Source organism: Ceratotherium simum, chromosome 8, assembly GCF_057802395.1.
Source record: "Ceratotherium simum simum isolate JZ-2026a chromosome 8, ASM5780239v1, whole genome shotgun sequence".
In the NCBI taxonomy this organism is placed as follows: Eukaryota; Metazoa; Chordata; class Mammalia; order Perissodactyla; family Rhinocerotidae; genus Ceratotherium; species Ceratotherium simum.
Genome location: NC_141907.1, coordinates 34,014,621 through 34,036,898, shown reverse-complemented (window position 1 = coordinate 34,036,898; position 22,278 = coordinate 34,014,621). Strand labels below are relative to the sequence as shown.

General features: G+C 39.0%; 1 protein-coding gene across 16 annotated transcripts in view; it reads left to right on the top strand.

Moving 5' to 3' along the window:
* The window catches only part of APBB2 (amyloid beta precursor protein binding family B member 2), a 367,521-nt gene that overhangs the window by 84,376 nt on the left and 260,867 nt on the right, over positions 1-22,278 (top strand). For 11 of the 16 annotated variants that reach the window (XM_087434241.1, XM_014786909.2, XM_087434244.1 and 8 more), the window contains exon 3: positions 20,133-20,238. The exons of 1 other annotated variant lie outside the window; for it this stretch is intronic. The gene's annotated coding sequence lies outside the window, so the exon portion shown is untranslated. 4 more of the 16 variants (XM_087434235.1, XM_087434238.1, XM_087434237.1 and 1 more) reach the window with 3 other exon arrangements.

Below are 22,278 nucleotides of genomic sequence, written 5' to 3'. Positions count from 1 at the left end.
AAAAAGGGGGAAAGGGGGACACAGTTACCACTTGGCTATTCAGGAATAAGGGTCCAGTGTTCCCTGATCTTCCAGTATTTCAAGAGAAGGCAGAAATTTGGATTTTTATGTGACTGCTCCCAATTTTTAAGTGTTGACAACACATTGAAAATAATTTAAAAAAAAAATAAAGAAAATAATTAAAACATTCTACTCGCGCATTCTTTGCTGTGATGTTCTTTGTCAGCAAGTATTATAATTGGTTCCTATACAGGAGGTGGCATGGGGCCTGAAGAGTATATGGCATGGCTCTTGCTTTCTAGGGACACACAGTCTTCTTGGGCCAGTACGAGTTAGGCCATTGATTTTCAAAAAAATGAGAATTGAGTTATAGGTTTATTGAGTCTAGCCTCTGGGACTAGTAAGAATAAACGGAAATAGAGCCTCGCCATGCAGTGGTTACAGCAGGGTAAAGGGCTGACCTATTCCGCACCCCCTTGCCCCCCCAAATTCATATGTTGAAGTCCTAACCCTCAGTGACTTAGAATGTGACTGTGTATCTGGAGATAGGGTCTTTAAAGAGGTAATTAAGTTAAAATGAGGTCATTAAAGGTGAACCCTAATCCAATATGACTGGTGTCCTTATAAGAAGAAGAAATTTGGACACAGAGATATACAGTGGGAAGACCACGTGAGGATACAGCGAGAAGGCAGCATCTACAAGCCAGGCAGAGAGGCCTCAGAAGAAACTAAATCTGCCAACACCTTGATATTGACAGCTTGCTCTCGGACTTATAAATCTCTGTTATTTAAGCCACCCAGTCTGTGGTGGTTTTTTCCGGCAGCCCTAGCAGACGAATGCAGGCAGAAACCTAGGTTATTCAGGGAAGCTTCCTCCTGCTGACTCTCTCCATCCCCTGGTTTCAGCATCAGTCTCCCTGGACAGCTGGAAGAGAATGATTCAGGGGTGCCCTGGGCATTCCCCAAAAGAATGTGTCTGTTCGAGTGCTCAGAGGATTGCCAGGCAACCACAGTGGTGATTCCTTGGTTTATTCTTTCATTTCTGATCATTTTTGTTTGAAGCTGTGTGCCTCATCAGCATTTTCATTTCCCTCAGAGACTCCATTAAGAGTGGGAGATGAAGCGGAGGCGCTTATCTGACAACTTTCTGTGATTTGATGTCTCAACTTTCATTTATATGGATAGTCCTAAGCTCAGCAGAATGGAGGAGATTCCTGCGGAGACAGGACAGCTTTGTGGACGGCTGTCTTTGGTGTGAATTGGACCATGTATGTGAGATGCCAGGGTTTCCAGCCAAGTCTGCTTTCTCGGGAGACTGTCCCTGGCAGCTTGGAATTTAAGTGAAGCTTAATTTAATCCCTGGTTTTCACAGTAAATCTGTAGGCTGTGTTACTTACAGTAGGAGTTAGAAAACTATTGGCTTCCTTTGGTCTGTTTATTTGCATTTGATATACTTGGAAATTCTTCAAGAAGCAGAGTACTAGAGGTCTTTCAAAAATTTTCATTTCACACTCCAATAGATCTACTTTCAAAATGGGTAGGGCAATTGAAGTCTGTAATTAATTAGGTTATAATAAGTTTTGGTTTTGTTCCATGTCTCCTAGGCTTGGAGAAAATAAGGGGCGTAAATGTAGAGAATTTTCCTCTTGAATCCTTTCTTGATCGGGTTTCTGGGACATCCAACATCAGGATATTTAAAACATCTGGAGACCTAAAGTGAAGTGTTCCTGTTCTCTACTGTGTGTCTAGGGTCAAATACAGTAGTCTTCCCTTATCATAATTTCACTTTCCATGGTTTAAGTTACCTACAGTCAACCACAGTCCAAAAATATTAAATGGAAAATTCCAGAAATAAACAATTCATAAGTAGTCAAAATGAGTTGATGAAATCTTGCACCGAACCGCTCCATCCTGCCCGGGACATGAATCATCCCTTTGTCCAGCCTATCCATGCTGTATATGTTACCCACCAGTTAGTCAGTTAGTAGCCATCTCTGTTATCAGATCGACTGTTGAGGTAGCACAGTGCTTGTGTTCAAGTAACCCTTATTTTACTTACTAATGACCCAACTTTATTAGTAGTTATTGTTGTTAATCTCTTACTGTGCCTAATTTATAAATTAAACTTTATCATAGGTATGTATGTGTAGGAAAAAACATAGTATATATAGGGTTCAGTCCTGTCCACAGTTTCAGGCATCCACTGGGGGTTTTGGAACGTATCTGTATCCTGCGGGGATAAGGGGGACTACAGTAGACATCTTTGATGTTAATTACTCCTCTTTCCTATGTTTGGTGGACTCTTCTGAGTAATACCATGAAGAGTGCTTCTTCAAATTCCGTATTTTCATATATTGCTATCATGTAAGAGAAATGAGATTATCATTATAATTGAGTGAAATTTAAAATCTTCTGCTTCAAGTTATGAAATAACATGTTTTGTCTGCATCATCTCCCAGCCTGGCCTTTTCAGCAAATTTTATGGCTTGTGGGGACAGATGACCCTGAATTCTAGCAGCACCTGCAATCAAAATAGTTCTCATTCCAGGGCCCACACAACAGGGCGTGTTTGAAAGTACTTGAAAGCAAAGCGTAAGCAACACATTGTGCACTTAATCATAAAACATTATACTGGAATCTGCCTTCCCCAAAGCCTGGGAAGCTATCCTCTCTCTGTCCTAAGATTTTGTTACAATCCCCCTTCTGATAAAGGAGGAAGGAGCAGGACACAGTTTTTTCACTAGGTTGGAAGATAAAGATACTTAGATGAGGAAAAAGGTGCTAACAGAACTTATGTGAGGAGATGACCAAAATCTGGGTAAGACAGTCCTAGAAGAGTGGATTAGTAGTGTTTATTCACCCAAATAAACTGTTTATCCATTTCTTATTCTTCAACAAATACAGTTATTTCATGCTTAATTAATTATAGAATATCCAACAGATTCATAGACCACAATGGATTTTATCTACAGAAAAAAAGCCACTCTTAGAAATGATTTAAACCAGGGGTCAGCAAACTATAGTTCAGAGGCTCAATTCAGCCTGTCACCGGTTCTTATACGGCCCTTGAGCCGCCAATGATTTTTACATTTTTAAGTAGTTGAAAAAAAATCAAAAGAATAATATTTTGTGACGCTTGAAAATTATACAAAATTCATATTTCAGTGTCCATAAATAAAGTGTTATTGGCACATAGCTGTGCTCATTCAGTTATGTATTGTGTGTGGCTGCTATCATCCTGCACAGCAGAGTTGAGCAGTTGTGACAGAGATTCTGTGGCCTGCAAAGTGTAAGTTATTTACTATCTGACCCTTTACAGAAAATCTGTGCAGCCGTAGTTTAAACAACTGTTTAAATTTATTCATATTTTTGATTGTTTACTCCGCTGGTTTTGATATACAGTGTGCAGAATCCTCATGGAGGATGGCAGGTTATTCCATAAACTTATCTTTTAATTTACCCAGACTCTCTTCTGTAGCATTTCTGAGAGAGGCCACTGAGCATCTTCTTGGTCACTGGAAATTTAGCTGCAGTCATTAAGAAAGCAGACCAGCAGGTCTTTTTATTTTTCCCTAGCCAAATCATTCATTCATTTAACAAATATTTAGTGAGTGGTGACCCTATGCCACCCACTGTTTGCCACCTACTGTTTGAGGCAATGGAGATGAGTGGTGATCCTAACAGACAAGGTCCCCCTGCTCTCTGGGATCATGCATTCTCGTAGGAGGAAGTGGACCATCAACAAATAAATGTATAACATATCCAGGTAATAAGCACAATGAAGAAAAATCAAGGAGAGAGAGAGAGAGATGGAGGCAAGAGAGGGCTGCTTAAGAGGTGGTGATGGACAGAGGCCTTCTAGAGCAGTTACAGGTGAGCAGGAATCAGTGATGTGAAGACCCAGGAGCTGGCATTCTAGGCGGAGGGAACTGTAAGGGCAAAGGCCCTCAGGTGGGAGTGAACCTGACATGTTTCAGAAACAGCGAAGCTGGCCTTGAGGCTAGAGCAGAGTGAATCAAGGGAAGAATGATGCAGAGGTGAAGCAAAAAAAAAATACGGGGATGGAGTGAGGGACAGGTTGCAAAGGGTACTGCAGGGCAGAATAAGGACTTAAAATACTCAGTTCTGAGAGAGATGACAGCGTTTTGAGCAGAGAGCTGACTTAGTCTGACTTATGTTTTTAAAAGGATCATTTAAACAAGTGGGACTACGTCAAACTAAAAAGCTTCTGCATGGCAAAGGAAACCATCAACAAAATGAAAAGGCAAGCTATGGAATGGGAGAAAATATTTGCAAACCGTATATCTGATGTGGGTTAATATCTGAAATATATAATGAAGCCATACAACTCAATAACAAAAAAACAAACAATCCAATTAAAAAATGGGGAGAGGGGGCCGGCCCCGTGGCTTAGCGGTTAAGTGCGTGCGCTGCGATGCAGGCTGCCCGGGTTCGGATCCCGGGCGCACACAGACGCACTGCTTCTCCGGCCATGCTGAGGCCGCGTCCCACATACAACAACTAGAAGAATGTGCAACTGTGACTTACAACTATCGCTTGGGGCTTTAGGGGAAAAATAAATAAATTAAAAAAAAATAATAATAATAAAAAATGGGGAGAGGAACTGAATAGACATTTTTTCAAAGAAGACATACGAATGGCCAATAGATACATGAAAAGATGCTTAGCATTATTAATCATCAGGGAAATGCAAATCAAAACCACAGTGAGATATCACCTCTTACCTATTAAGATCACTTTTATCAAAAAGACAAGGGATAAGAAATGCTGGAGAAGTGGACAAAAGGGAACCCTTGGAGAAAAGGGAAGTGGAGAAAAGGGAACCCTTGTGCACTGTTGGTGGGAATATAAATTGGTGCAGCCACTATGGAAAGCAGTATGGAGATTCTTCAAAAAATTAAAAATAGAACTACCATGTGATCCAGCAATCCCACTTCTGGGTGTATATACAAAGGAAATGAAAACAGGATCTTGAAGAGATATCTACGCTGCCATGTTCACTGCAGCACTATTCACGATAGCCAAGATATGGAAACAGCCTAAGTGTCTGACAATGGATGAATGGATAAAGAAGCTGTCATATGTATATATGATGGAATATTATTCAGCCATGAGAAAGAAGGAAATCCCGTCATTTGCGACAACATAGATGGACCCTAACGGTGTCATGCTAATCAAATAAGCCAAACAGAGAGAGACAAATACTACATGGTATCATTTAAATGTGGAATCTAAAAAAAAAAAAAAAAAAGTCAAACTCAGAAATAGAAAGTAGAAAAGTGGTTGCCAGCTACTGGGAGGTAGGAGAAATAGGTTGGTAAAAAGAGTACAAACTTGCAGCTGTAAGTTGAATAAGGTCTGAGGATCTAATATAGAACATGGTGACTATAGATGATAATGCTATATTGTATAATTGAAATTTGCTAAGAGAATAGAAATTAAATGTTCTCACACACAAAAAATAAATAAATAAACATGTAAGGTGATGGATGTGTTAATTAACTAGACGTGAGGAATCATTTCACAATGTATACATATTACCAAATCACCATGATGTACAGTTTAAATATCTTAGAATTTTGTGTGTCAATTAGACCTTAGTAAAGCTGAAAAAAAAAGGATCACTTAAGCTACAAGTGTATTTCCTCTACTGTGTAGTTTTATTGCAGATGATGGCATTTTGTGGATGTAAATAACAGAACAAAACAAATAAAAAACCTGTCAGTACACCAGCCCAAATAGTTAGCTTTAAAAGATCCTGAAATATTATAGAGTGACTCTGACATAATTGATGTAAGGCTGCCATAAAAATGGGATCGAAACAGTATTAATTACAGGGCAGTATTTTGTTAGGTGAGTATTCAAAGGTTTTAGGTCTCTGTATCAGTCCAGGTCCCATCTGGAAACAGGTGGCACATTCAAATCAGGAACTTGGGCAGGGTGTAGGGGAACAGCTTGGGATGGTACAGTGCTCTGGGGCTAGTAGCAGCCAAACTCCTCCCACTCTGGGCCTGAGGGGTGAGGGAGGGAGCAATTATGGGGAGACAGAGAGCTCTGTGTGGTGGGGCACCTGATGGGACCTGTGACCTGAAGGGACCTGCAGCAAGGGAATCACTCGCTTCCTTCCTTCTTCTCACCTGTCAGAACATCTCCATTGGGCACACCTACCCAGGAGCCAGAGGGTAAGGGAGCCTGTTGTTAAACGGGTCAGCATCCTGGAGCAAAGAGCAGAGTGGAAAAGTGAAGGAGTGGGTACAATCTTAGATCTTAGGCGATGCCTAAGACACTTTTTATGAGTTCCAGCTCTCTGTTGCTTGCCCTTCCCCATCCTAACCCCGCCCCCAGACACACCACAGATGAGCACATGTAAGGGTGTACACACACACACACACACACACACACACTCACACTCTTTTAAGTCCCCTCTGATATTCTCTGATCACTTTTCTGATGAGGGCAGAGAAGCAATTCATTAACTGTGAAATATGAGTGCATTTCTAATTATTTTTGTGGTGGTTGATTCTATAGTTTATGCCATTGGATATACAGGGAGGGGTTTGGATAGCTCTGCACATTCCATCTTTCATTCCTAATAAAAAATCCAAAGCACATGTGTTACTGGTGGTAGAATTAAACATTTTATTTTTTTAAAGTCTCTTTTATAGTTGGACACAGAAGGAAAAATACGTGAGGCATAAATTCCAAACCTTCGTGAACTATATTCAGTTTTGGTTATTCTGGTTAAAAACAAACAAAGTAAGCATTGACTTTTAGCCTCTTTGATCCACATGGTTTTAGTTTTCCACTGTTGGACATATTAAAACTTTGAAGACACAGAAGTACCATTCAGTAAACTGCTTCTTTCAGCAACTTCTGTGATGGCCTGGTGCACTGGAACCGTTCGGTTTCCTTTCAGGCAGGAGCAGTGAACTCTGAGATAGTCACTCTCTGTGCGAAGTTAGGAGCTTTATATTTCATACCAGGGGGCAGAGACGAATTTTTTAACAATTTGATCTTTTTAAAAATATTTGACTTTTCATTTGATTTAGATTCTGAGAATCAAAGTTTCTGATAATAAAGTGGTCAACGTGGCCAACAAGTCTATAGAAAGAGAAATATGCACAAGCCAATTTTAGCCGTTATTTTGTTGAGGGTGGTTCCTGTAAGAGGAACTCAAGCTATGTGGATGGTAAAACTCATTTTCCTCTCCCCTTTTCTGGAATCTGGATGAAAACCTAGACCTGTGGCACATTCCCTGAATGTTCTTGGCACCAAATTGGAGGCCGAGTTGAGGACTCATGGGGAAAACAAAACTCTCTTTTCTATTTATGGTTATCAGCCATGTTGTAAAACATAAACATAATTTATTTTGCTTTAAGGTCAAGGAAAAAAAGTCATCTTGAACTTCCCATTAGTTTTCAAGTACCAGAACAGGGTATGTTTTTGTTCTAGGGCTTTTGCCCATGGGTAAGCTGTGTAGCATAGACTCATTCATGTGGTCATGGGCCATTGGGTTTGGGGAGCACCCACTGTGCAAGGCATTGTGTTAACATTCAGGGGCCGTGAGCATGAGTGAGGGGGTGCTCTAGTCCTGAGTTGGTTTATGTATTTCTGCTTAGGAGATGGGATGCATGAACAGATACATGGCCTACAGAGAAAGAGAGAGCGCCTCCAGAGATGAAGGGCGCACTGTGGAAAATTACAAGGCTCGAGAGCTTTCTGGCTGGAGAGAGCAAAAACACAACTGGCATTGAGCTTGAAAGATCCACAGTGGAACAAGTCAGCAGTGGTGGATTTGAATGAATTAATTATAAGCCTCAATTTTCCTCATCTATAAAATGGTAATGATATCTTTACCAGCCTTTATCACAGTACTTTTATGAGACTAAATTATAAAATATAGCACAAGAGGTCAAATACTCTTAATGCTGTTCCTTCTGATTGTAGTTAATATTATCAAATGGTGTCTGTTAAATATTTACATATCTGTGATGCTCTGTGCTCATCTGTAGTTTTCCAGAAGTTTGATCTAAAAAAGAGGAACTGTTACTCATGGAGATTTATTAGGCTAGCTCCACATAGGAAGGTTTTCATATGTGGAAGTCTAGCAGATCTCACAAATGCAGTCAAGAGAAGTTCCTGGACAAGGAAAGGCTGAGTTCCTTCATTAGGGAAGAATCAGGCATAGTATGGTTGAGTATGTTAATATGCAGATGCCTAAAGTTCTGGGTTTGAGATGCCTACAGAACTTGGGAATTGGGACTCGGTGATTTTTTTTTTTTTTAATTTTTATTTGAAGGCTTTTTTTTTTTTTTGAGGAAGATTGGCCCTGAGCTAACATCTGTTGCCAATCTTCCTCTTTATTTTCTTTTTTCTCCCCAAAGCCCCAGTACATAGTTGTATATCCTAGTTGTAGGTCCTTCTAGTTCTTCTATGTGGGACGCCGCCTCAGCATGGCTTGATGAGCAGTGAGTAGGTCCGTGCCCAAGATCCCTACTGGCGAACCCCGGGCCGCCGAAGTGGAGCATTCGCCACCAAGCTGGCCCAGGACTCTGTGGTTTTTAAGAAAAGAAATACCAACACTTTTTAAAAAAAAAAAATTGAACTTCCTAGAGTCTTTCTGAGGCTTACTTTAAGAAGTTGAGTTGACTTAGAGAAGTAGGAGATGTGGGAAATTCCTTCCTGGGAATATTGAGTAAGACGTAGTGAATTAAGCTGGGAACTTGGAGCCTGAAACATGTTGTGTGAGGAGAAGGATATAAATGTATGAGATTAGGTTTAAAAAGTGTATGCCATACATTTAGTTGGAGATCCTAGTTCGAATTCATTCCCCAGATAGGTCCTATACACACGTTTCAGGGCCGCCCCCTTTGCTAAAGTAGGACCACTCTTTGGAATTGGTGTAAGAGGTAGTTTGTGAGCCAATCAAGAAAACTGACCTCAAAGTCACACTCTTTTTTCCTTTTTAAAAATAGACTTAATTTTTTTAGAACAGTTTTAGATTTACAAAAAAATTGAGAAGACAGTACAGAGTTCTCATATTCCCTCTCACCCTGTTTCGCCTATTATTAACATCTTGCGTTAATATGGTACATATGTTACAATTAATGAACCAATGTTGATAGATTATTACTAACTAAAGTCCATAGTTTGTTCAGATTTCCTTAGTTTTTATCTGGGTCAAAAACTATCCTTTTTCACTCTCCACTTTATCCTATCACTAGAGCAGTCGTTTCCTGACAATAGTGGTTTTTCAATGTATATTTTTTGAGTGAATAAATAAATAAGATGCTCTGCCTGCCCTTAGGCTGTTAGAGTGTAGTGGGGAAGGATCAGGCCACCGTGCAAATGACATGCTAGTGCTTGAGAGTTTGGAAGAGAAGGGGCTACATTGGCATGAAGCCTGGCACTGCCCTTTACTAACCCTGTGACTTGGGTAAGTCACCCAGTCTCGAAGAGCCTGTTTCCTCACCTGTGAAAAGAGGGTAATAACGCTTCCTACCGCGCTGGGGTAGGAACAGAATGAGTAAGTGAGAGAATGCATGTGCGAGTCTGTAGACCAGGGCCTCACACTGGGGAAGCTCTCGGTAAATGTCAGCTTCAGTTTTTACCATGCAGGATGGAATGTGATAAGTGTGATGACAAGTGCCGTGCGGAGTCAGAGAGGGGGAGATGCATAGAGCTGGCGGGGAGGGTAGGAAAGTTTTCCTAGAGGAGGCGGCGTTTGAGATTAACCTAAAAGGATGACAGCTCTCACCAGAGGCACAGTGACCGGAGAGAGAAAATGCCAGGCCGAGAGAATATCATCCACAAGCTTACGGAGGTGGGAAGGTGTGAGAGAATGTCTTCTGGAGGAAAGAAAGTGATCTGCTGTAGATGGGCTGTAGTCTAATATGGCAAGACAGTAGGACAAGGCAGATAAAACTATAGGATCATAAATGTTTTTGACTGGTAGAAATTTAATATTTATTTATTTATTTTTCCCCCAAAGCCCCTGTAGATAGTTGTATGTCATAGCTGCACATCCTTCTAGTAACTGTATGTGGGACGCGGCCTCAGCATGGCCGGAGAAGCGGTGCGTTGGTGTGTGCCCAGGATCCGAACCCTGGCCGCCAGCAGCAGAGGGCGCGCACTTAACCGCTAAGCCACGGGGCCGGCCCATGACTGGTAGAAATTTAAACTGTTCGTTCTAAAAGTTTTCAAATATAGAAAAAAGTAGAAAGAATACTACATTGAACACCCGTAGAACCCTCATCTAATTTCAATAATTATTAACATTCTTCCCTATTTATTTCATGTCTATATTATTTTTTGCTGAACCATTTAAAAATAAATTATAGATATCATGACATTTTACCCCTAAATACTTTAGCATGCATCTCCAAGAAATAAGGAAGCTGCCTTATGTAAACACAATACCATTATGACACTCAACAAAATTAACAATAGTCCTGAAGTATCATTTAATATCAGTCCATAGTCAAATTTCCCAAATTTGGCTCCCAAGTCTTTATTTTTATTTTTATTTTTTTCTTATTTTATTTATTTATTTTTTTGGTTTGTTTTTGTTTATTGCAGTAACATTGGTTTATAACATTGTAAAAATTTCAGGTGTACATCATTGTACTTCTATTTCTGCATGGACTACATCATGTTCACCACCAAGTCTTTAATGTTTTTTTAAAAAATTCTAAGCCAGAATCCAAGCAAAAGACCATATATTGCATTTGATTTGATTGTCATGCCTCTTAAGTCTCTTTAAATCTGAAATTTTAACTAAGATATTAAGACCTTTAGGCTTTGGAGCGCTGAGAAGATTTTGGTGTGTCCCTTCTCCCCACCCCTATTTACCTCGATGTAATTCCAAATAAAAAGAATACTGAATTTTAATAAAATAAGTGTATGGAACTCCAGATAGATTCAGATTTTTCTCCCATCAAGATAAAGACTTTGATGCTAGTTTTGAAATCTCAAGTGATCACACTAGTTAAGAATTCAGCATCTGCTTCCTTGCCTTGAGTAGTCCAGATCTAGACTCATAGAATTCAACAGAGATACAATGACACATTGTTTTCAATTGCGAGGAATGTCTGGTGTGACTAAACTTCACAGGTATGAAACCACATCCTTAATAGTATTGTGTATTCACACACAAGTGATTTTTGGTTCCCTTGTATATATAAGCCTTCCAGACACTAAGTACTAATCCTTGTGGGTAATTTCACAATGAGTTTCACAATATTTCTTCAAGGCAAAAAATCAGGACTGTGGGTGGAATTGTACAGTATGAATACCTGACACCTGTGACGGGAAACTTTTACCTGGAAGCTGGAAGAGAGTTGGAAAGCAGGGGCTGCAGAACCTTGTTAGTTCTACTTAAACCAGGAACGCCCTGCTTATGCCATGGGGTAGCTTGGCTCCTTCTTTGTTTTTGGCTCTCCCCAAGTCACAGACACCTGTGGCTGGGCAAGTGTCGGGAATTGCTGCAGGTATCTGAGTGGGCGTGAAATGCCCACCTGCCAGGGCTGCAACTTCTGCAACTCACAGAATACAACCAGGCATCCATTGGAACTCCACTAACAGGGAGATGGGTATTTGGGGAATGTTTTCTTGCAAATGTGCACCCTCTAATTGCCTCTTCCTAATGATCTCTCCTTGTTATGCTTTGGAAGTGGGGCTCCTCTGAGGATCATTTCTTTCCACCTCACTTGCAGGTGCACAGTGAGTGCTGCTTTAATTTATTCCATTTAGCCTTGTGGAACCCAGCCCACGCTGCCTCTGCTGGGAGAAGTGCGTTTCCACCTCCGTTTCAACTTTTCATGCGATTCTTCTGACCCACTTGGAAGAGGTTCAGTGTAGCGCCTGCTTGTTTTTTCTTCTGTTTTTAATTTTCTTTGCCTTTTATTGTATTTCATCTGAATGGATTCTTTCTCTTTCTTTTTAAGGGAAAGAACCTGAGAAACACAATGCTTGTGGTGGTGACTGCTTGTTAAGGGTAATTGCTGTTTTATGTTAATCTGCATGTTAAAATGAGCAGATAGGGAATTGCTAAATTCACCAACCTGTTATCTCCCACGTCTAGTCCTTTTAAGTATATGTGTTGCTTAAATAACGATGTAGCTATGCAGAGTGGAAATGTCCAAATGTATAGTTTTTTTATGCCTGTGTATATATAGCATTTATAATTTTTCTTTCCATCAGCAAGAGCCATTGGAGAATACTTGGAAATTATAGAAAAGCAGAAAGAAGAAAGCCAGAGAGAACTAGCATTAACACTCTGAATTTATGTCTAGTCATTTTAATCTACATCTTATATCTCTTTAGATGGGCATAATTTCATTATAACTGTCTAGAACTTTCTGCTACTGAAAAGTGTGGTCCATAGATCAGCAGCATCGACATCTCTTGGGAGCTCGTTAGAAATGCAGAATCTTGAACTCTACCCCAGCCATACTGAATCATAATTTGTATTGAATGATATTACATATACATTCATGTTTGGAAGCACTGCTGCAGAACACAGTGTACCCAGGGCCGCAGATGAGGTAGATAAGACCTAAAGGCCAAGACCTGCACTCTCCCTTCTTCTTCATTTCCCCTCTATCGTTCCTTCCTAAAATAATTTTCCTCAGCATGTGATAAAGATAAAAATGAGGTGAAATTTTTTTTAGCAAGGCATAGCAACCCTGTTGAGAAACTCAACTGTCTCACGCGTAAACCTTTCATTGAGTGAACATTCATTAAGTACCTACTGTGTTCCAGCACACATGTGGCAGTCACGGACCCTGCAGTTAAGGCTTGAATATGCTGCAGTGGATGCACAGAGGGCGAGGAGGAGGGAGTGGTTGGTTCTGGAGGGATGGGAGCTGGAAGTCAGAAAGAAAAATGGTCTCTGAGTTGAGTCTTTAAATATAAATCAATGAACATGAATTATGAGTATTGCTAGGCTCTGGAGAGAGCACAGAGTTGGATAAAATGAATCCCTTCCTTAAGGATCATATGCTTCATTTAAGGACAGGGGACAATGTTTTAAACTATAACTAACAATATGAAGCACCTAGGTTTTAGGGTAGAACCAGAAGACCAGAGTCTGAATATCAGCTTTACAGCGCTGTGACCTTGGACAAATTATTTCACGTGAGTATCCATTTCTTCTGTAAAGCAGGGATAAAATAATATAAACTACTTCACAGAATTACAGTGATTTTTAAATGAGATAACATAGCACTTGCCTACAGTGGGTTACGGAATCGATGTGTGGCAAAGATATTAAAAAAATGCCAAGTGAGTGCTGTAACAGAAATGCTGAGGAAGAACAGAGAGAAGAGAGGCATTTCTACCTGGGAAATGAGAGACCTTGTGGCCAATATGACCTTGAGAATGTGAACGAGGAAGAGAGGATGTGAAGAATGGGCCATTGAGAACCGAAGTGAAAGATGAAGCTTCATTTTTGAGACTGGATAGACTAAGAAAAGAGGTAGTAGAAACAAGGGATCAAATTTGGTGGGGAGAATTCTGTTGCAGATACATTAAGTTGGAGGCAACTGCTGAAAGCTGTAGGTCTGGGATGCCTCTTAGCTTACGTGGATTGTTATTCAGACGCATGCCTCGTTCTAGGCTTGACCAGGGGTGGGCATGAACTGAAGTGCTCAACCTTCCCTGGTCAGGGTGTTTGGTCACTATAAATCTTGCAAAGGGACTCTTTCTGGCTCATTGGAAATGTCCACACCCACACAAGAGTTTCTCACCAGGACGGGAAATAAGGCACAATTTTTAAACCTTGAGACCTATCTCTTCTTCAAAATAGGTGGAGGAGAACTGAACTTTTCTGTGACTAATATTTACCCATTGTCATCCTCTTCCGTGGGTTTCTTTTTTTTCCTCAATCTTCTTCCTCCCAATTAACGACCATTAATTGCTACAGAAGAGAAATGAATTGGGAAAAGTTTTTTGAAAAATAGACTAGATGCTCTAACACCAGTGGACTCTATTCCTATTTGTGTCAGTTTCCTTTCAATCATAAGCTCCTTTGTGATCTCTCTTTATAAAGGGTGGATATAGCCTACAGGTAACCATGGTTACTGATTTTTATAAGTTACAGCTAGCCTGTCATATAAAATGCTAACATTTTGCCAAATTTGCTTTATCTCTGTCTCTCTCTGTTTCTCTGTCCCTCTGTCTGTCTCTCCACAAACACCCACACACACACACACTTTAAAAAATTTTTGCTGAACCATTTTAGTTGTAGAGATCATGACCTTTTAGCCCTAGACACTTTATATGTATCTCCCAAGCACAAGAATATTCTCCCACATAACCCATAATACCATTATCACCAAGAAATATTATCTAATATATAGATCATATTTGAATACCTATTCAGATTTCTCTAATTGTTTCAATAATGTCTTTTATAACCTCTCTCCCCATCCACGATTCATTAACCATCATTCCTTGCATTTCTTCTCTTTAGTTTCCTTTAATCTAGAACAATCACCCTGTTTTTGTCATTTATGGCACTGATATCTTGGAAGATTCCAAGACTGTTGTCTTGTAGAAAGGACCGCAATCTGGATTTGTTTGTTACTTTATGATTAGATACAGATTAAGCATTTTGACAGACTGCATAGTTGCTGTGGAGACACATGACATTCAGTTGGCCTGTGATTGATTATGTCAACCATCACTTGGGTAAGGTGGTCTGCCAGAGCTCTCCGTTATAGATACCTTTTCCACTAGTTAAGTGATAAGTAATCTGCAGGGTGATGCTCTGAGACTGTGCGAGTATCCTGTTCCATAGCAACCCTTTCCCTGATGGTTTTAGCATCCATTAATGATCCTTGACAGTATCAATTATTGCCTTGGTGGTTGCAAAGTGGGATTTTCTATTTCTGCTATTCCTTTGGTGTTTATTAGCTAGCATTCTTTGTAAAGAACTTCCCACTATTCCCTTTTTCATGAATATCTACAAATTTATGGTTCCTTTTTTTTATTCAGTGTGTTCTAATTCATCCATATCATTCTTTTTGTTGTTCAGACTGTCCCACATTTGGCCAGTGGGAGCCCCTTCAAGGCAGCTTCTATGTCCTTTTGTCACATCTGCATTAATATTTGAGCACTTCCTTGCTTTCTGGCATAGTAAGGTGTCTAGGCTTATCTTGTACTTTCCTTGCCCCAGCGTAGACCCACCTATTTCTCCAATGAGCTAAGGTATTTAGAAACAAGATCTGATTTTCTTTAAAAATGCATATAATCCAGGGGCTGGCCCGGTGGCATAGTGGTTAAGTTCACGCGCTCCACTTCAGCGGCCCAGGGTTTGCAGGTTCGGATCCCAGGCACGGACCTACACACCGCTTATCAAGCCATGCCGTGGCAGGCATGCCACATATAAAATAGAGGAAGATGGGCACAGATGTTAGCTCAGTGCCCATCTTCCTCAGCAAAAAGAGGAGGATTGGCAATAGGTGTTACCTCAGGGCTAATCTTCCTCACCAAAAACAAAACAAATAAAGCATATAATCTGGAGAAAGTTAAAAATCATTAAGCATTTATTTAAGCTCCCCCATCCCCTAGCTTCTGCTAAAATATTCCCATGGAGGCACTGGGAGTTTAGAAGTTGGAAGGAAAAACCTAGTGAGAGAAAGAGGCCATCAAAAGTGAAGGTCTTTGGACTTTGGACTGGAGGAGGCACAGCAGTGCAAAAAGAGAAGTGAGATGATGCCAAACACCAATTTAGATTATGTTGGAATTCTGCCCAGGGAGTGACTAGACAGCCTGAGAAAATAATTACTGCTTGTTTTCCAGGTAGACTCTGAAAATTAGTTGCACTTTTTTATATCTGGTAATGCTAAGAGAGTGTATTCCCCTGAGCTATACATATGCTAATTCTTAGAGCAATTTAAGAAATATAGTCTCCATACTGAGAGTTCCTAAGTGCTCTATATTTTCAGGATCACTGTGAAGTATGTAGAGATGGATGTATCTTTCAGCATGTCTTCTTTTCAAAATCAAAATTCATAGTTTTTATTTTGAATACTCATAGTCGAATATATTATCTCAATTTACTTGCTGATTATAATATTTGGTTGCAGATTATTAAAGGTGCATATGTATAACATTTTAGGCAGCAACTTGTGAGATACAGAAGCCACAAATTTCACAGTTATTTTGCAAAGTAATCAGCATGCATTTGATAAAATGATAGAGTCTGTCATCTTGAACTTGAACTGACTGATTTTTCTGGAGCTTAGTATCTCCTTTGTGATCTCTTTTTATATACAATAGAATAATAAAATGTTCATTTGCCTTTTCTATGTTTTTTTTTTTTTTTGCAAGGAAGATTAGCCCTGAGCTAACATCCAATGCCAATCCTCCTCTTTTTGCTGAGGAAGATTGGCCCTGGGCTTACATCCGTGCCCATCTTCTTCTACTTTACGTGGGATGCCGCCACAGCATGGGTTGACAAGTGGTGCATTGGTGTGTGCCCGGATCCGAACCTTCGAACCCCAGGCCGCTGAAGCAGAGCGCACACGCTTAACCGCTACGCCACCGAGTTGCCCTCACCTTTTCTATTCTTTAAGACAAAACATGAAGCCAGTAGCTTTTGTTTCCATTTGAAAATGCTTAAAAGTACAAAAGCAAATTTGAAGCAGAAGTGTTTTATTTTTGTTTTTAATCAAAGTCAGCATTTTGAGAAGTAAAGAAACAAAACAAAAAAACAAAGACTACTACATCTATACTTTATACGGCAGGAATGTGGTTGTTATTCAGATGTATACACTGAATGTTACAGATGCTTTGTAATTTTATGAAACAAAATCACACACACACAAAACCACTGACTTTTAATCCTTAGTACATTCTTGAGAATGGAGGGTCACATTAAAGCAATTGCTCTACACCAGATAGTTACTGGGGGTTCGGTACACCAGTCAGGTTACACTGAAAATAAAGGGACACATCGTTTAATGTGCTGCTAGCCAGCATAGATGAGTGAACTCGGGTGTGTGGTGGCCTCATTGTCCCCAGTTGACTCCTGAGGACCTTCACCGTTCAGTTCTTATGTACCGTCAGTGATGGGATTAAACTAAGCGTCCTCATGACTAAGGAGTTACCATTTTTGGCAAATGGATTATTTTCAAAGTCAAGTTTCATTGCTGGAAAATTTTAATATAACTGAGTTCTTTTGGAGGTCATAAGGATCAATCTCTCTCTTCTTACTTTCTATTTAAAACTCCCCAAGTGAGCTGTTCATCCCTATGCTGAAATCCATTGCCCCTTGTCTTTCTTTAATATTGATCTTGTTTGAAAGGAGCTTTATCCAGAACGCGAATTCTTCATTCAAAAGGAAATTTCTTTCAGACATTAAGCCAGCTTATATACAATTATATAATTAAAAAAAATCTTCTTTCATCTGGATTTTACTAAATCCACTACTGTTTTAGGCAGTAAAAGCAAATTATATTTTGGCCTTTGTAATGGATTTGTATACTTTGAACATCCCTGATGGGACTGTATTTGCCCTTGAATTGTGAAATAGAAAATACTTTTCAGGGTTCAGTCATGTGACTGGATCTGTTAATCCTTGTGGAAGAAGCTTCTGGTGTCCTTGTTTCTGGGCTGCCCTTCATTCTATTGACTGGATTCACATGTGAAATTAAAGTGGGGATAAAAAGTGAATTTTCCAGTTAAATACCTTAGTCCTATTTTTATACAGCATATTGTTATTTTTAATTGTAAAAGTAGATGTGATTATTGTGGAAAATTTGGGTACTACGGGAAAATGCAAAGAAAGTAAGAATTATTCTACTCTAATTTCTCTTATCTCTAATTAGCAGCTATTCAAATGTTGACATTTTTTCTTTCTGGTTTCTTTTCTAGATATAGATACTTCTAAACAAAACTGGGACCATATTGAATGTATTGCATTATAGTCTGGATTCCCAATGAATACTGCTTAACGTTTTCCCATTTTATTAAATATTTTACAGATTTTAAAAAACTGTTTATCCATTGTTGGATATTTATATTTTTTAAATTGCCTAAAATGGTATTACTTTTATTAGAAAACTTCTTTGTACGTATCTTTATGCATATCTTGGACTTTTTTTTAGGATAAATTCAGGCTTTTTTCAATTTACTGGTTTCAAGAAGTGAAAAGTAATTCAATTCAGTTTGTCCTTTCCAGCAATTACGGTTAAGCCCTCTTGTCTGCAAGAATCTATCTTTATAACACCGTCATCTTGGTCTGTCCAGAATGGTGCAGTAACACCTCATTTATCTCACACCATTAGGGAACTTCTCATAAATAAATTTTTCACGTAACTGAAACTGACCCTTAAGTGTCCGTGCTTGGTAATTGTAAACATTGTGAATGAGAACCTTTCTAAAATTGTATTACATGTGTTGCTATCCCTTTTAACATAATGAAAAGATATGACAATCTCAATTTAACCCTTTCTGGTTTAAATCCCAAGCATCTTTATAAACACTCGTTATTGTACAGTCAGTTCTGCTAAAATACGATTTATGCATTTTTAAAAACCACCATGCTATGTAAAATCATGCAGTAAAACCCACAGTGCTTATGGGAGAAATAGGGTTAGGGACATGACACTCAAAAACCTTTATCAGTGACACACTAAAAAAATAAGATAAAAATTGTAGCACAATTTTACACATATTAGGTGGTTAAGAAAGAAAGAAATAGTACAATAAATACGGCACTTTACCTTGACAAAGTGCTGATGTGGACTGAGGCCTTGGAAGGGTTGCAGCTTGTGAGTTATTGAAATCAGAAGGGAAATTGGGGCACCCGATGTGGATGGGTGTGGCTCCTAGCACACCGGTGGAAACTGAGATCGCAGGTAGATGTTGGAGGCATGTGCATGCTGTGTATCCTTTTGCAGCTGGGTTCCCCCGGGTACAATCTTCTGGCATTACCTAGTGTTTCTCGCAGTGAAACCATGCATAAACAAACGTGAAATTAGAGTTATGCCCAAATCATTCCCTCATATATCAATCTTGGAACAAACACCAGCGTTATAGCAGAACTGAGTGTAGTGTGCGGTAATATGGTGATGTCGAGGGGATATTCTGCTTGTCTCTATCCTAAACAGAGTTAATACATGTAAAACACTTACAGAAGAATCTGGCATAAGAGTCAGCACTGTGTAAGTGTTGGCAGTAACAATGCCGGTAATAATAGATAATGCCTATTGATGTTTGTAGGATTCTGTCTGCTTTTCAGTTATGACTGCCTACTGTAGCAGTGCTTCCTGCCTCCTTTTAATTGACCTATTTCTCAATCTCTTGTGGCTTTTAAATGAGTTTATCATGCTTCTTAGAATTATCTGTAACTTAAGGCCCAGAATGGGGGAGGCTGAGGGGTACACAGACTTTAGGTTATGGTTTATCTGTACCATCTGTTTTACCTACTCAAACTTTTCTATCTTACGATTGAGTTATCACCTATATATTCATTTGTAGGGTTGTGGGGGAAGTAACTTGTGTTTTAAGTGATGTTATGATCATGCAGAATTTTCAGATTTTATGTTTTCTTAGAAAAAACTTAACATGGCGCTCTCTTCTCATTCCCACCTGCAGAAGTGAAGTGTGCTTAAATGAATACTTCTGAAGGGCGTTTAAAAGTTGTTGATGATTTTCTTTAAGTTGTTATTGTTCGCTTCTATTTACAACCACCCCTGTGTTTGTGAGATGAGCTCATCTTTGGAAGGTGGGGCAGGCAAGTGTGAATTCGGAAGACCTTCTCTCCCAAGTCACGGTATAATTAGAAGTCCAGATCCTTCTTCCGATGCTTTTTATGACTCTCTGAGAAGGACATTTTTACTGTGAACGGTTGCCAAGAAGCCTTGCTGGTTCCTGCTTTAGGAACTTTAATAAGATGACAGATCAAAATATAATCTAGATTTAGCAAGCCTTGTTAGTATTGTTGTGAGAGAAAAATAGCTAACGTAGCTCCTCATTTAGATATTCCAATGAAATCTGTATTTTAATTATGCAGAGAGCCTCTGAATAGCAATGGGGTGTTTTGGTTTTTAATTTCTAATCTGACTTTGAATTTTAACTTTTTGTCTCTATACAACTTCTAGATATATTTGGGCTGCCTGACCTCACTGAGTGATTGCTATTAATTAACAGACTTTGCGGGAAAAGGGGAGCTTGCCTCCTGAGCTTTGTACCAAAGACCTGGGAAAAGTAAGTAATTTTCTAACTTGCTTTTTTTAAATTCTGTTATATTTCTCTCAGAAAATTAACACTGGGTCAGTGGCTTTTCTACTTTCTTTCTTTCCTGGCTTAACTTTTATATGCTCTTATGGATTTGAAACACAAAAAAGGGACTCAGGAGACTTTTTTAAAAAACCTTCCAGGAGATTAGGATGGCTTTCACCATTATGCCATTTCTTTGGGGTTTCATAAACTGAGTCCTCAAGGTGGTGATAGAACCTTTTATCGGGTGTGCAGTAGATGAATTCATCTTTAAAGGTAAGGCAGTGTAATATGATGTGACAGAAAAAAGTGAGTCCAGTTTTCCGAGCTTCAAATGTTTTAGACTTCTAGATATTTTGGATAGGCTTTTGGTTCTGAATTTTTAGAACAAGAATGAAATCCATTTGGTTCTTTTCTTGTCTGGAAAGGAAATCAAAATGTGGAATCACTTGTTCAGTAAGTCCCTCATGTAGCCTGGTCTTGGAGGAATTGATGCACTGTCAGTTTTCTTGTTTTGTAACTTTTTTGAGGTACTCTAAGATATTCTAATTGAGACACCTGTATGAATAGTTTTACTGTATTTTAGAAAAAATTGCTTGGGGCCATGAAGTTCAATTTTATTTCCTGATCTTTTTGAAAAGGTAAAATGGGCCTTAAAGATAATAAAGTCAATTTACTTTTTTGTAGATACTACTTGGAAGTATGAATGGCCCATAAGAATGTAAGCCAAACAAAATGCACACACACATCTCCTTTCTGGCATGTTCCAGAAACAGTATCACTGATAATAGGAACTGTTTGTCCATGAAATTACTAGATAGTTTTCTAAACTTTGTGTGCCCTGTGTCTTACAACTCTTCTACTTTCTGACAGTACAAATGAGCTAGTTCAAACATGTCTAAAACAAATTAAGGCAGAAAAGAACTTTGCTCTAGAAATTTCATAGAAGCATTAAATAGTAAGATCAGATTTTATTGTTATATTGTATGTACTATAAATTTACTTATAATTAAATTGTGTATTATTTTGTAATAATTATAAGGTAGGGGTCTTTAATTATGAAGCCTGTTTGAAGTTAAATACCATATTTGTACTGAAAAAATATTACATACATACACACAGTATACACATACCACAAATATAATTTTTGAGGGCTGTGAAGTCTCTGCTAAAACGTAAATCCATTGAAAGCAAGGACGTTGAAAATTTTCTCCAAAAACAATTTTTTGTTAGAGCGAAATATTTGCAGTAGTGAAATACTATTGTCACTGGAATTTAAAAAATGATAGCAATTTATTTAGTTGAATTTTGTAGTCTTGTATTCACATATTAACCTTAAAATAAAGGAAATCCTATGTGGTGTAATTGTTATTCCATCTTGGAAGGATAATTGAAAGAGGATTATGTTGGAAGTCATCAATCTGTCCACAAAAGTGAAATGAAAAGGGCAAAAGATTAATTCTCTGGGCTTCAGGATCCAGATATTCACAGTCGTGTTTAGATTGGAAATGTGACTTAGTCCCAGAAAGTAAGCTACTTAAACTGCCTTTCAAATAATTTAGCATCTCTTTAAAATTTAATATAGTCTCTGGTGAAATCTTTTCCTTCCATTATACCAAAATATTCCCTTTGTGACATTGTTGTAAAAGTTATTTTTCCATTTTGTAGAGGCAAGGCATCTGTAGGACTTTTGAACACAATGATAAGCTGAAGGCAGCCCCTGTGTTACCAGAGGGACCATGGCAGAAAGATCCCTGTTCACTGAAGCTGATACCATAGGTGGATATTTATATGCACAGAGGGATGTTCACAATTCATCTTTAAGTTAAACAAAAATAAAGTTATAATGCATAAGTATGCTCCACATCAGTCTAGTCCTGAAGAACTAGTTATATGGAAGTCAACATTAAGGGAGAAGGGAGGGTGGGAGAGAAGGAGGGAAATCCTTTCTGAAATTTTCAGAAGTCAGGAGAGAATGTTTCTGACAGTATAGTCGCCCCTCCTTATCTGTGGGTTTGGCCCCTTTGA